Source organism: Zonotrichia leucophrys, chromosome 3 (assembly GCF_028769735.1).
Source record: "Zonotrichia leucophrys gambelii isolate GWCS_2022_RI chromosome 3, RI_Zleu_2.0, whole genome shotgun sequence".
In the NCBI taxonomy this organism is placed as follows: domain Eukaryota; kingdom Metazoa; phylum Chordata; class Aves; order Passeriformes; family Passerellidae; genus Zonotrichia; species Zonotrichia leucophrys.
This window is the reverse complement of record NC_088172.1, coordinates 104,330,841-104,346,125: the sequence shown is the minus strand read 5'-3', so window position 1 is coordinate 104,346,125 and position 15,285 is coordinate 104,330,841.

Here is a 15,285-nt window from a genome sequence, read left to right as displayed (position 1 = left end):
TAAAAGAAACAACAAAACCTGTCAACAACATTATAAAAATTTGACAAGGCAAAAAAAAAAAGGACTTAACATTTGTCCAAATAAAAAAAATAGTTTATGATCAATCATACACTGTCATCTAAGAAATTCACATGATTTCTAAAGAACGAGTAAAATAGACACAAAAGTTGGATTTGTTATTTGAAAAAAGAATATCCACACTCCTGGACCAGCTGCTTTGCTGTTGCAAACATGTTGGAAACCCCCAGTTCCTGGAAAGAGAACAAAAAGGGAATTATACTGAAATACAGGGCTGGGGAGGCAGCTCATGTTCTGTACAGCACAACATTTGCTCCTGTGCAATTTTGACAAAATTCCTGGAATACTACAGCAAGGAGAATCAGGCTGCCTGACTCCATTTGTCAAGTTGCAAATATAACCTATAGCTACCTAATTATAGGATTTAATGATACTTAATTTTGTATTTTCAGAGAAATATTATGACATCATGTCATTTTACAGGGCAAACCACTTAGCTTAATAGCTGCTATTCACTGCAGAAGCACACATTAAAAGCTCTGCAATCATATGGTAAATTATGCTCATATCTCTTGGTCAAATTACAGCTTAATAACATGAGAAAAACTGTAAATAACGTGAAGATTCATGGTTTAATTATTTTAATAGAAAGTAATGTATCAAATAATTATGAAAAATAAAGAAGAAGCCAGGTCTAATGGGCTGGAATATACAAGCAACATTTTTCTGCATTGAGCCAGGAGCTCCTGGACCAAAACATTCATAGGAAGAACATCTTAATTTTTCCTCCAATCCAGCAACTGCAGGCAGGCAGAGCAGCAGGCAGTGCTTGCCTCTGCCTCAGTGGTTGTGCACATCAGCTCAGCAGGTTGTTCTGAAAGGCACATTTGGTTCTGGCAGGTTTGTCCCCTGCTGGCCCAAGCCAGCTGTGCCACATGCCCAGGTGTCACCCATGGGGACAGCAGGGAACGTGCAGCCAGGAGTGGAAGAGCTGCTCCACACCAAAGCCTGCTTGCCCCAGATTAAGGTGGAAGGCCCAGCTGATTAAATTCGGGACAGTTTAGTCAGGGCCGTTTGACAAGAGAATGTTTGGATGAGAACAATTTTACAGATAAACCCAGAAATAACAGCCATGCCCACCACTGTAAAGAAACCTGATTAGCACAGCTGCATGACCTAATGAAATTCAGTGTCCTGTTCCCAAAGCAATGCTGTGACAACATCATTTTGCAGGGTAAATACCCAGTGTCGTTGCTGCCATGGACAGCTGGGCTGTTTGCCTCAATTCCTGAGCAGCTCAGGTACCCACAAGGGTATCTAGGGAAAGGTGTCCCTGCCCAGGGCAAGGGGCTGGAACAGGAGGGGCTTTAAAGCCCCTTCCAACCCAACCCATCCTGTGATTCTGTCTGGGAGTGACAGGTGGAAAAACATCTCCTGTGATTGCTGCTAGAGAGGTGAGACCCTAGAGAATCTGGTGGGGGCAAATACCAGGTATATCCTTTTTAGCTCCTGGTGCCCCTCCCACTGCACATCACCTGAAAACTCATTATGGAGAAGACACAAACTCAAGGAATTGCTCCTGCTCTGGAGGGCTGCTTTGCTGAGGAAGGCAGCAATAGCAGCCTTCAGTTTTGATCACCCCACAACGGGCTGAGGAGGGAATGAGAGCCAAGTGATCAGGAAGCCAAGGCAAATATCTGCCTGTCTCCAGGACATGTGAATTCCTTGCTGCCTGAGGCTCTGTGCTGCCTCTCCACCTGACTCACAATTTCTCTCTAAGACATTGCTGCTGAAATGAGCTGAGTATTCCTGCTAGTAGGGCTGTTCATGGTCACCCACCTCCATTTGACTTAAACACGTTAGAGAAGGACCATAGAAAAAACTTAATTGGCAGTTCTGGGGAGAAAAAGAGAAAGTAGTAAGAGGGATTAGTCATGTCTGTAAGCAAGATGGAACAGCACTGATAGTCCCTCATGGTGGAAGCAGGCAACAGCCACTGGAGATAAGAGCAATGTGTTTCCAGAGCCAGCAAACTGTCCCTGCTCCTCCCCAAAGCAGCACAGGTCACATAGGGCTGAGGTTTCCTCCTGTCAGTGCTGATCTCCTGAGGGGACAAAGCAGAGCACAAACCAAACCAGGCAAGCTGGGCATCTCAAGGAGTCAAGGGGAGTGGTACCATGCACATTCCTCTGACGGCTGCGCCAAGAGGAGCTTGGCATCTCCTGAAGGTGTCCATGTAAACACAGAACTGGGTTGGAGCATGGATAACCTGAGAGCACTCTGAGTGCAGGAACACCTTTGCTAGGTCTGCACTGGGATTATAACCCCAAATTTACAGGGCAGACTTGGAATTTCACGGACCAAGAACCTAACTCGGCTAACAGAGGAGCAAATTGTAAAACATCAACACCCCTAACATCCCTAAACTCTTACTTCAAAGTGCAAGTTGGAATTTTGCATCAGTAATAATCCAAGGGCAGATTTGCAAAACTAACCAGAAATTTTTTTTTTTTTTTTTGCTTTTCTAACCCCACAAGGAGACAACTGGGGAAAGGTTTGAACAAAACTCAAATCCCACTGGCAAAAGAAGGAACATGGTGGATCTGGAACAGGCCAAAAGGACAAGCTCAGCAGGAGACAGGAGGAAGATTAACAAGTGAAATTGCTGTTTGACAATGAGCGCTGCTGAGGTGGAAAGCACAAAGGACTGGCTGACAAAAATAATTATTACATTCACAAGTGTTTTAGAGGCAGGATGATGGAGCTGATGATTTCTCTCAGCTCAGCAGTAAAATACTCCTGTTGGCTGTTTAATTGCAAACCTGGCTGAGCAGCCCCCTCCAGGACACAGAAATGTCAGACATTAAGATTTAGTGGGAAGCTTTCTTCCAGCACAAGTCATGTAACTATTATCCTCCCAAAACTTCAGTAAAATTCTCCTTATTAACAAAAGAAATATGAACTACTCTGCAAAGGGAAGTTAGTTTAAAAATGAAAGCTATTCTAGGTCTCTGAGAAGACTTTAGAGGTTCCTTCTCCCAACACTGGGAGACAGAAATAGGCATATTGAATTTGCAGATTGGTCAAGGTCCAAAAATCTTCCAAGGTCCTTAAAATTTTATTTTCTGAAGGCACAAAAGACACAGCTTTTATTGCTGCTGAAATTAGCTTCCCTGGGTCACAGACTGCTATTCAAAGAGTGATTACAAACTAAAGAGCTTTTCTCCAGTCAAGAAAGGGAAATAAATGCCATACTTACAGTATTTTAGCAGCTCTTGCCACTGAGAATTTATTGTCTCAGAACAATGAAAATAAATGCAAAATAACTCAATTGATAAATGCAGGCTGCAATCTGCAGAGGAAAAACAACCACCCCAAAAGCAGAATAAAACCTATTTCTTTGGAGGCTTGCCAGCTCCTTCCTGAAGCACACTGATTTTGGATGCCTTCCAAGGCCACCATCTCACCTGTTGTTGCAGTGGTCTTGTAGCAAGCATGTTTGACTTCACAGTTTCAGGTCAAAACCATTTCTTGTGCAAGCATGAGCAAGCCAGAGCCCAGAGACTTCCCAGCCCTCACTTTGTGGGGATGTTGTGAGACTTTTTTCCTACATTATTTTCTGACTTGGTAAATTTTCTTGGGGGGATGTCATCAGTCTTTGGCTCTGAGTGTGCACTGTGCCTTCAACTACCGGGACCCAAAACTTATTGTACCCTCAGTTACAGAAAAAAAAAAATACAAATAATAGCTCAGAGGTAGGAACTCTCTTCTTTTCCTCCTGTGGGTAGCAATTGCAAAGCTACAATTAACCTCAATTAATAGGAAGGGTAAAGTTTCTACAAAGAATATGCTGTTCAGGTGTTCTTGGTGAGAGCACTTGGCACTGCTGCATCTCTCTGGAACAGGGAGCTCTGCTGGGGTGAAAATTAAAGAGGCTAAAGTTTAATCCAAGTGCAAAGTGGGCTTTTTCCCCCCTAGAGAAAAAGCAATCCTGCCAATGAAAGCTACCTGGAGAAGCTCAGAGTCTGTTTGGATGCTGAGTGCATCACTGCCCTGCAGAGCCCCATCCCATGCTCTGGCCACAGGCACATTTCAGCTCAGGCTGAATTCCTTGGTCCTTCCCTGAGGTCTGTGCCCAGTTTGAGTGGATTCCCTGGGTTCCTGCCCCACCACCACACATCTGTGTCATTTCTGACACTCACCGCATTTCTGCTGGTCTGGGCTGCACCCAGAGCTTGGGAGTGCACCAACCCTGCCCAGCTCCTGGAAAATTCCTGCAACCCTTACCTTAGGCAGCCATCAACAATTCGGCTCTTTTCTCTTGCTCTCACTGTTCCTTCCTCCTCTTAGAGGAAGAAATAGTCACAGGTGCCAATTTCCACTCCACTACAGGATTGGTGGAACTGACAGAAAAAGATCAAGGTCACAAGAGATAAAAATTGGGGGGAAATGACTAAATCTTGTACAGAACTGTCCCCTTCATGCTTTCTGCTGTATTAAGATTACCATTTTTGACCTGTCACATCTCCCTCACATCCCTTGAGGTACATTTTATATTCTATATCCAAAAGCCATTTCCTATCAACTTTCTCAGTGTTACAGCTGTAGTACTTATGCAAAAAACCAGCACTCCATGCATGTTATTTGTATGGGTTATGTGTCTATCCCATAAAATAGCAATATGTACCTTTAGTTGACTCTTTATGCCACCAAACCAGGCTGCTAATTGCTTACATATACTAATGAACATCGAAACAGAACTGCCCAAAGTAGAATAATGCATTGTAGAAAAATATAAATTACATCCCTTGAAGTCAAAGGCTTTGACTACACAATTTTAGATTTTTAATTTAGAACCTCCCTGTGCACCTGAAATGACTTTATGTGTATTTGAATTAAGTTGGCTTTTTAGCTGTACACATTTGAGGGGACCACATACTGCCTTGTATTTCACACAACTGGCTCAGTGTGAAGGGAGAGCCAACACCACATCCCTGCCTGAGATCTGGTGGCCTTTGGCTTGGGAATGTCCTCACCTACCCTAAAAGGAAGGGACAGCAGAAGATATAAGTGAGAGAAAGACTGAGAAGATGAAAAGCTTCAAAAGCAAGAGGATACATTTCATTGTCTTGTTTTCCCCTTAATTTTTTTATATTCCTAAATTCCAGAAATACACATGTCCTGCATCCCCCTTCCCACTTCATCCTAGCTCCATACTCATCCCTACTGGAAAGAATGTTTTCTACAGCCACAGTGCTGCCTATCCAGGTTAAAACTAATCACATTTGTCAGGTGAGATTTCAGTGCTGGCTTAAAGCATATGTGAAACCATGGCCTCGTTAATCAGCAAATTTTACCTAATTACCAGGAGCCACAAGGGATGATCCTGCTGCTGTAACATTTCACAGCTCCCACTCCCAAACTTGATGGGCTGTGTTGTCCCCTTCCATCAGGCTTGTGACCCAAATAGCAGCACACGAACAAATTCCCATCCCCCCTGAGCCCCAGTTTGGATCTGCAGCTCACAAATTCCTGCTGCTGTGCAGAGTGAGCTCTGAACAGAAAGGTGCCCTGGTTTGGCAGCCCTGGCCTCACCTGGGCCCAGGAGGCAGAGGGAGGTGGGGATCAGCAAGGGAAGGTGCACACACACCCAGGCCCCTCTTGCAGGGCTGCTCCCCAATCCCCACTCCAGGCAGCAGAGCTGAGGAGATGCCTTTGTTTCCCACATGGAAAATCTGTTCCATTGAGGGTTTCAGAGAACAGAACTGTTTCATTCCAGCCCAACTCCACGGCTTGGTTTGTCTCCTCTGACAAGCCATTAATCTATCTCACACACAAGGATCCACACAGGAGAGGAAGAGCTTTGCTCCTGGGTACTTGGGAGACAACACTGGGCTTTTACAGGCCCTTATCAGCCCCAGCAGAGGAGGGCTGACAATGGCACATTTTCTTCTAGAACAATCTACTGCAGCCATTTCCCCCTGCTAAGAAAACAACTGAACTATTCTGAAAGGTTAGAGATTGGACTACATCTCTAAAAGAGATGAAGAACTGATTTTAGTCTTCTGTTATCTGCTTCCATGAGGAAATCTCCATGCTTGCCCCAGAGTTCCCCTTCTGTGTCTAGTCTAGACTATCATAATAGATCTGACAATTGTTTTTATTACATAACTTTGGGAAACAGACTCAGAGGATTTGGTTATTAGAAAAATTCTGCTTTGAATAAGATAGGACAATGTGTGGCTTTTAAAAAACAAACCATGAATGCTTCTATTGTTGGTTTGCTTTCAAACTTGATTTCTCAGTCTAAAAAAAAGCAAAAGCCATTAACATATTTTAGATTGTGCTAAACAGCAATATCCATAGGAAGATTTCCTTTTCCTACACTTCTTCCTGTGGATAAGGACACAGTGGAATTCTTGATGCATGGAAGAATAGCATTTGACTTTAAATTGCTGTCCCAAATGACTGCAAAGCGATAATCCCAAACCAACACCAGATAAAACTCCTGGTCACCAATTCAGCAAGGTAATCTACCAAACCATCAGGGCTGGCCATCGGGCCAGGCACTCCCAGCTCAAAGCTCTGCAGTTTTCTATCATCCTTGGTCATTCCTTGCTCCTCCAGGCTGGATGCATCCATGCTTCTGAGGAGTGACTGATAAATCTCTGTAAAGCAGTTTTGCTGCATTCATGGCCATGGAACTCCACTATCTACTGAAGAAATGCCCTCACTGTGCCCCTCAGCTGCACAGCAGCCACAGGCAGCCTTACAAGAGATTCTGTGTTAAAATAAGGCTGATCAGATGTGGTTTCTGCTAAGCACCTTCATATTAAACTGGCTTTGGTGCTATTTTGATTTCCTCCACAGTTCAACCTTCCAGATTACTTCTCAGTGCTGCTTTACACTTGGAAGGGATGGAAAAACTTGTTAGTGGTGTTAAATGGAACAGAGATTCCTGCTAATGGATTATTGATCATATTTGAGTGATCTTTAGAGTATCACAAGCAGAATGCCTTTCTTCCCTCTGTGTAAGAATCTGATATTAAAAATATTAGCATTACATGCTGATTACTTTCATGAGGGAAAACATTAAACACAAAGCCCACCTCTGTGAATCTTTTTAACCAAAGATTTTATAGGATATTTTATCAAACTCAGAGAATCCCTTCCCCCCCAAAAAAAAATCATTATGAAAGTTCTCCATTACTGGGCCATAACCACAAGATTGTTTGGCTGAAACACATCACAAAGTAATTTGCTACCTCCCCACAATACCAATTTTAAACAGAGCAAGAATGAAGCACTTGGCCGATGAAAAGTACAGTTTTATTTCATGTACATTGTCCTAGAAACTTTTTCAGCTTTGTGGGTTGTATCTAACAGGCATCTTGAAACCAACCCAAAGTCCTTTTCCATCTACAGTCCAGGACATTTTAGACAGATTTGGGTTTAAGGTTAATTAGCTGTTAGGTGACACCTCACTAAACTACAGCTGGAGTCAAATGCCAATATTTAGTTTTGCTTTTTATAAAGTCAGTTTTCAGATATAACCTGGGCAACAGGCTGGTCAAAAAGTTACATGTAAATATAGATCTTCATCTAAGATCCTGCCAGGGGATAAAAAAATCACCAGACTGGAGAGCTTATGAATAAATACCCCCTGTTTTCAAGTCAGTTTGTAATGAGGTCGGAATGGTAAAAGGCAGCCCAGGTCTGCATCTGCACACACTGTGCTAATCCAGCCCTTCCCTCTGGCCCTGGAACACTCACAGCACCACACATGCTTCTCATTACCCATTTTCTGAGCAGGCAGCTCTCAAGACCTGCATTTCCCACATGGCTGAAGTCTGATTCCCCAGGAAGAAAGCACACACAGCATCTTTGCTGCAGCCCTGGAGGACAGAGGGAGTGAGTGACAACAGGCCTGTCCCTCCATCAGACAAACTGCTCACCTGCACCAGAATCCCACATTTTGGGAAGTACCTTGGAGGTGTTTGCACCCAATCCTTCCTGGCAGGGGAAGTGAATCCGGCTTTTGCCATGGAAGGGGTTGCTGATGTGACACGAGGAATGTGTGGCAGCCTCTGTGGCAGCCCTGGCATGCCACGTTCCTCACTCTAACCCACCTACAAAATTGCTTATTGCTGCCTGAACACAGCTTGCAGGGATGCTCCCTTCAAATCCAATTCTCCAAAGGATGCTCACAGGGGAAAAACGATTCTAAGGATAGAAATACTTTTTTTTTTAGCTCTAATTTTCCCTTCACGGTGGAAAAGACCAGCCACAAAGGAACGTGATCAAAGCCTAAGTTTAGTCACAGGTATGACAGAAGAGAGCAGCAGTTTAAAAATACAGCTTGCCAAAGGCTGAGCAATAATTTATGGACTGAAATAGAGAAATGATTGAAAAACAAGTAAAGCTTAAACAGAAAAAAACCCCATAACTAAAATCAAGGAGTTCACTGTGAAAGCATGAATAATAACCAAGAATCCTGATGAATTGGAAGATGATTGTGTACATACTATGTACATTCAAAAAGCTACAAATCATCAAAAAGATTGGGAAGAATGTGAGAGCTTTTATTTCAGCACAGTGTTATTTGCCCAAAAATAAAAGCTGCATTCTCCTCCAAATTGTTTCTTAGCATCACCTCTCCAAGAAAAACCTCAATAGTGATTTGGTTTCTACTCCTTCCATCCTTCTACCTCTTTCTTTGCCCAACACAAAAAAAGATGTTGCTGATTTCCAAAATGAGCAATCTAAAGGAGCTTGTTTTGGAATTACAGCCCCATGTCCATCACTTGGGGAATACATTTTAATTTCAGGGCAGTTCCCGTGGCACTGGGAAGGGATAGCCAAGCTGTACATGTGACAGCATGGAAGGTAAAGGCGGTGCATTAAAAACACCGGGAACTGCTGAGGGACAGTTTGGAATTTAGGCTCAGTTATAAAGCTGAGACTGGCCTGAGAGAAATCAGTTCTAAAGCAGTCTCACTTGGAGCTATAACCTTATTTTATCCTGATGTGTTTATGAATTTGGCAGCCCCCAAAGGCACGGATGATGATGGAAGTGACACCTACCACACTCATTAAACCCTGGCTCGCACATCCTGTGAGCCACAATCCCAGCTGCAGAGGGCTGACTGCTGTTCCAGCGCTGTTACCTCTGGATATAAAGAGTTGGTTTTAGTTTAAATCAGATTCATGACTGAAAGTTACCGCATGCCTACTAAATCGTAGAGAGGACAGGGCTCCACCAATCTTGTAAATACCAAGAATTTACTAAAGACAAAGCAATCATCTTTAGTGGAGCTGTTCCTCAGTTGCCATCTGGAGTTATTTTACTTGTTAGAGAGATTCTTGCCTCAAAAGCTGGAAGATCGAGTCATGCCCCAAATAAAGACATTATCACAATGAAGTTAGCAGTTCCATTTGAAACACAAAGTGGACCTAAGCACCAGGCAATTGCCCAGAGACAATTGTCAGATTTAACACTGTGTAAAGTTTATTGGGGAGAATCAATAGTCTCTGCCAATGGCATTTGGAGCACTGACACTATAGAATACTTTATCTCAGTTTCCTGAATCTTACAGTTTGATTGATATTTTGGGACACAAATCCTATTAACTTTCCTAAAAAAAAACCCAAATCCTTTGAAAGTTGCAATGGGTTAGACCAAAAAATAAAGCTAAGAAATTGTATCAAAAGCAGGTATTAAAGAAAAAGCAAGAAAGCAAAAAAACCCCAACACTTCCAGAACTAATGATGGTTTCAGAGAAGAACAGATCTGTTTAACAAAAGGGTGACATCTTGGGCTTTGCCTCCTTGCAAGATTTTATTGCCACGGCTTTATGGCAGTCCTGTGTCAGCAGAACAGCTCTGCTGGGACACACAGCAAACTTCCCACCCTCCTCCCGACAGAGCCACAGCACCACAGAAAATGCTCCACAGCTGCAGGTCCTGCAATTGTCCCTAGAGCTGAGCCTAACAGAATTTGTGCCAGGCTCATTGCAGTTAAACAGCTCTTGAAGAGCAGCTGATTTCTCTTAAGTTATCAGTATTAGAGTATTACTTTATACCTACATAATGCAAAAGGAGTATTTCTATCTCACTCTTGTTAGAGTCCCACATTAAAGACTTTTTTTCATTAAAAATTTTCTAAACTCACTTATTTGAACTTTTCTAGAGGAAGGGGGAAATCTCTTACCTTTGCCTTCTGACCTCGTTTCAGCACCAGCACAATTCATATGAATGTGGCAAGCAAGGTCCAGCAGTGAGACACCAAAAAGGTGGCATCTTTAAAAGACTGCAGATGGAGAATTTGTTCCTGTAATATAAAGTGGTTTTTTCCAGTGTTTTTTCCCAGTTCCTTCTTATAATCTGTTTATAATGGATTAGTACATACAGTGAAAAATTATTTTACACTTTGAAGTTTAATACCTAAACCTTTCTGAGAGCTATTTTAAGTATCTCAAAATATTCATCACCTGACTAACAGTTCATGACTTTAGGAAGTTTATTGATGAATACATCCCTATCTGGCTTTTCCTTGGTCAGGTTTTACACATTTCACACCTTTACTCCCTCAAGTGTTAATCACCAATCATCTCTGAAATGGTGCCCGTGTGTTTAAAGCACACTGATAATGAGATACCCAGGTTCAGTTAAATGTTCTGTGAGTGCTCCTGGAATTACTTCAGGCCACTTTCGTGCTGCTGTTCCCAGCAATGCCCACATTTACTCCCAAATTGTGTTGTCCTTTCCTTTGCCCTGTCACCAAGCAAAGGAATATTTAATTTGCTCTCCACTTTCTCCCTCAGCTCTATTTTCCAAGTTCTCCCTTGGACTGACTTCTGATTTTTTCCCCCTCAAGGACACATCAGTTTTTATTTCTCCTCCACTCTGTTACATTCAATTTCCTGTTTCCAAGATTTTTAGGTTTTGTATTATTTCTTCCTATTTGTGTTTGTACCACCTGACTTATGATCATCTGCAAATGCTGTTACTATTCTTCTTACATCCAGTCTCTCTGAAATCATTGATCTGGGATATTCAGCAAAACAGACACTTGCTTTCTTCCACATCAGAATAAATTAAATTACATGCAAAATTTGTTTGGCCAAAGACATGGTAAAGGTGAGGTCAAAAGTAATTAAAGAATAAAGCACATTAGAAGCTCTCCCAAAATAAAAATAAAACAATTAAGAACGGCAGCAGATGCTGAATGAGAAGAGGGATGCTCAGGCAGGATTAGTTCTGCCATTTCTAGAATGACACGAGGCAAGAGTGGAAGGACAGCACAAATTCCCTGCATTCCTTTCATTAGCCCAACATATTTCCTGCTCCTGGCACGTCAATAAGCCCAGAGCAGCGTGGGACAGCTGCAGGAGAAAGGGCAAACGGCGAGGCACCTTCCCCTGCTCTGGAAGGGAGCTCTGGCCCTGGACACAGCGTGGGGAAGGGAAATCAGAGCCAGGACACGCCCCACGAGGGCAGCGATGGGAAAGGGCCTTTCCTGCGGGATCCGGGGAGCTGGAGCTGCTCACAAGGACCCCGACATCAACAGATTGTTTCACTTGTGTGTGCCCAGACAGCCCTGGAGATTTACAGCCGGCAATTTCCTCTGAATGCCTCATGCCTTCCTCTTCAGCCTCACCCAACACCTGCCTCCTCTTTGCCTTATTTCCCCAGCTCTGGTTTATTCTCTTCCCTCTCTTTCCACTTACAAGCCCCACTACACCAGCCAAGAAATTGTGATACCAACAGGATATTTGTCTCTTATTTTTATGCCTCCTCCCTCAGCTTTCCCAGATGCACAACCTCTAATGCTGACACACCACCCCAGAAAACCATTCTGGATCTGAAAACCAGATTGACCACAGCTAAAGGAGATGATCTGCTAAAGCAAATTTACAGGAAGAGTGTCCAAAACCAAAAAGCTTTAAAGAGTTAAAAAATGTTTAGTAAAAAGAGTAAAAGGAAGAGCTCTCTAACTTCAAGGTGAAAGTTAATAAGCACTGCTTACCTATCCACATAACCTTTATCTTGTGACACTCTCAGACCTTGGTGAGGTCCCATCACCCCTGAACAGGGATTAGACAAGCATTCAAATTATATTAACTCCCACAAATTGCCCTGTGAGGAACAAATAGACCACAAAAGCTCAGTTGCTTCATTCTGCTCACATGGTACCCACTCCCTGCTTTGCTTTGTGCTACTGGGTCTCCCCTCACCCTTTTTTTCCAGGCTAGAGAAGCCCCTTCAGCCCCTTCTCCACCTTGAAGATGGGCTCTGTTGGGCTTGCCCAGGCTTTCCCACATTTTCCTGTAGTGCTGGAGCAAAGCCCAGGCCTGGGGGGGCAGATGCAGCTGCAGAGAGCCCAGCAGAGAGAAAGAATCACTTCACTCCATGTCCTGGTCGTGCTCCTTTTGATCCAGCCCAGCGTGCAGTTCGCTTTCATCACTACCAGGCCACACTGCTGACCTGAAACCCAAGCAAATTTTTCTATTGATTCCAGCAAGGCTGAAATACCAGACTGACCATGGAATAAAGGAGCCACCAACCAGGGAACAGTGGCAACAAAACAGCAAGCACAGGCTGACAGCAGCTCCTGATGGCATGTGTGGGAGAGGAGCTGTGACCAGAGACACCCACCCTGCTCAAACAGCTGCATTTTACTGCCTGGAGCAGCCTTCACCTGCTCCTTGCAGGAGGGACGTGGGAAGAGTTCAGCTCTCCCACAGCTTGCAGGAAGAGAGGAAGGTTATTTCTAAAAAAAATTAATGTGTTATCTGAGATAACAGTGATGAGGCAGGAACCCTCCCCTACTCAAGCACAGGGTTTAGCAAACAAACTTCAGCAGAGCCAGCCCCTGCTGTGTTTGTTACTCCTGCCATTTATTAAAACCACATGGCAATCTGGGCATTTCCAGCACCTGATGGAATTGTGAAGCTGCATCTACTCCCAAAGTAGTTAACGTTCATTTAAGAACCTGATTTAAGGATTTAAACATTGGTCTCTTCCATGTTAACAACATAGAAGTGACCCTTCTGCACAAGCAGAAGGAGTTAAAAGAATTTGCCTTTCTGGTCTCTGACATCAGTTTGTTTTGAACAGCAGAGCCTGCTAGAACATCAAAACACACATAGGAGCTGTTTATTCTGAGTGCTAGAGTTACAGCCCTGCTTTTAACCCAGCAGCAGCTCCTATCCCCATCCATTCTGCTGGAATCACTTCCAAATGCAATCCCAGCAGCTCCAGTGCTATCTTCAGTTACAGCCACTCTGCAGAGGCCAACCCCAGAGCAGCACAAACAAGCTGCATTAAACAAAGCTCTGTTGCCACCCCGACACAGATGTGAACAGGATGCAGCTCCTTTTAGGCATGATAAAAAATAAAAGAGACCATTCACATTCCAGCTCCTCAAGCCTTAAATCCTGCAGGAGCTTTCCCAAGAAAGCTAACTGGGGAATGAAGGGCAGTAATGCATCCCATGAAGGCAGCATTACATCACACAGGGTCTGGTTTGGCACCACACCATCTGCGTCCTCTGGGATTCTGCCCAAAACACAACTGTGTGTTTGAACACAGGATTTCCCCAGCTAGTAAAGAAATCACCTAGGAAATCACAAAGATAGCCACAAAATGAAGACTGATTGAACAGGAATCCCCACAGCACTTCCAGAATTGGCCAGGCAATCAGAGCAGTGTTAAGTATGTGTAATTGTGTTTATTTATATGAGTATGTTATGGTTTGCATTGCACTGGCAATCTTTTGGGGATGGCTACAGATGCCTGACTTTGAACTATTGCATTCCACAGAAGGTATGGATTAAAAAGATCCTGTGGAAAAAAACAGAGGTTTTGAGCCCCATCCAGCAGCTACATGGCTGAGCACACACTATCTGTAAAGTTAGAAAGCCAAAAAAAGGCTTCAAAAATATAGTTAAGTGTCCCTCTTATGACTTATTAGCTACAGCACAGCACCTGCCTGCTAGATACAAACTTCACACCAGTGGTAACTCAGCCACTGTTCCCAAGCAGTCTACATACCAAAAACTCCATTTATTTTTCATTTTAAAACTGTGCAAAAGTGCTTAAGCATCCCTCCCATACTCCCAGCCATAGCTCAGGTAAACTCCACCTTAACAAAGCTACAGAGAAAGCTTCCTTTGGAAAGCATCCAGAGGGCATTCCACAAATCAAAAGTATCACTCCTATAACAAGTTTCACTGACCAGTGTAATGCCATCCCAAAAACAAAGTAACTGCTTGAATTGAAGTGATGAAAGAGAAAGTTTGTTCCTAGAAGGGTATTTAAATACTTCCTAAGAGTAGCCTCCTCATAGAGGTAAGTCAGAGGTTTCTACAGCTATGGCGTCTTCAAATGAGGAGGCAAGACTAAAGAAACACATCTGTAGGTACAGAGTAGATTCAGTGGTAGGAGCTTTTCCACGAGCAAGTTGGCAAGCACCTTCTCTGCTCCTTCAGACGGTGATGAGATGAGCAACCACAGCATGCTGAGCTTGTGGTGCCACAGAAGGGCCCCAAGCTCACTCCTGTTCCTATCTGGTTACCTACTATGCCTCACACAGCTGGAGATTTGGATAAACCTAAAGCCAGCCTTGCCTGAAGCACGCTTGGGAGGGCAGCTGCAGGAAGCTGGACACCCCATGGACAGAGGCATCCTAGAGGAAAGGACACACACCTCACCTGCACAGGCTCTGGGGGAGACCAAAGCACTGCTGAGGTATGGCACAGCAAGCACCCACTGAGGGCTGGGGCTCCTGCTGCTCACAGGGCCCACTGCATGGCTGAGATATCCTGCTCCACTCCCGCCCAGAGAGACACCTGTGGGGTAATGCCCGCCATTTCCACAGGCCCCACACAGAGGGTGCCCCCATCTCCCTCAGAAGCAATGCCTCAGCGTGAACGGGACGGTGTTGGAACCCCTTCCCCTCACAGACCAATTCAATGAACCTCCTCCCCTCATGGGCCGGCACCCCCAAACCCCCTCACCTCACTGAGGGGAGAGACCCCCACACCCCCTCACCTCACTGAGGGGAGAGACCCCCAAACTCCTTCACCTCACTGAGGGGAGAGATCACCAGAACCCCTCACCTCACTGCGGGGAGAGGCCCCCAATCCCCTTCTCCTCACGGACCGCCCGCCCCGCTCCCGCCATTGCGCCCCAGGCACGCGCCCGGGGGCGCCCAACGGCCGCGCCTTTCCCGCCCCCTCCCGCCGCAGCCCCGAAAGCCGCGCT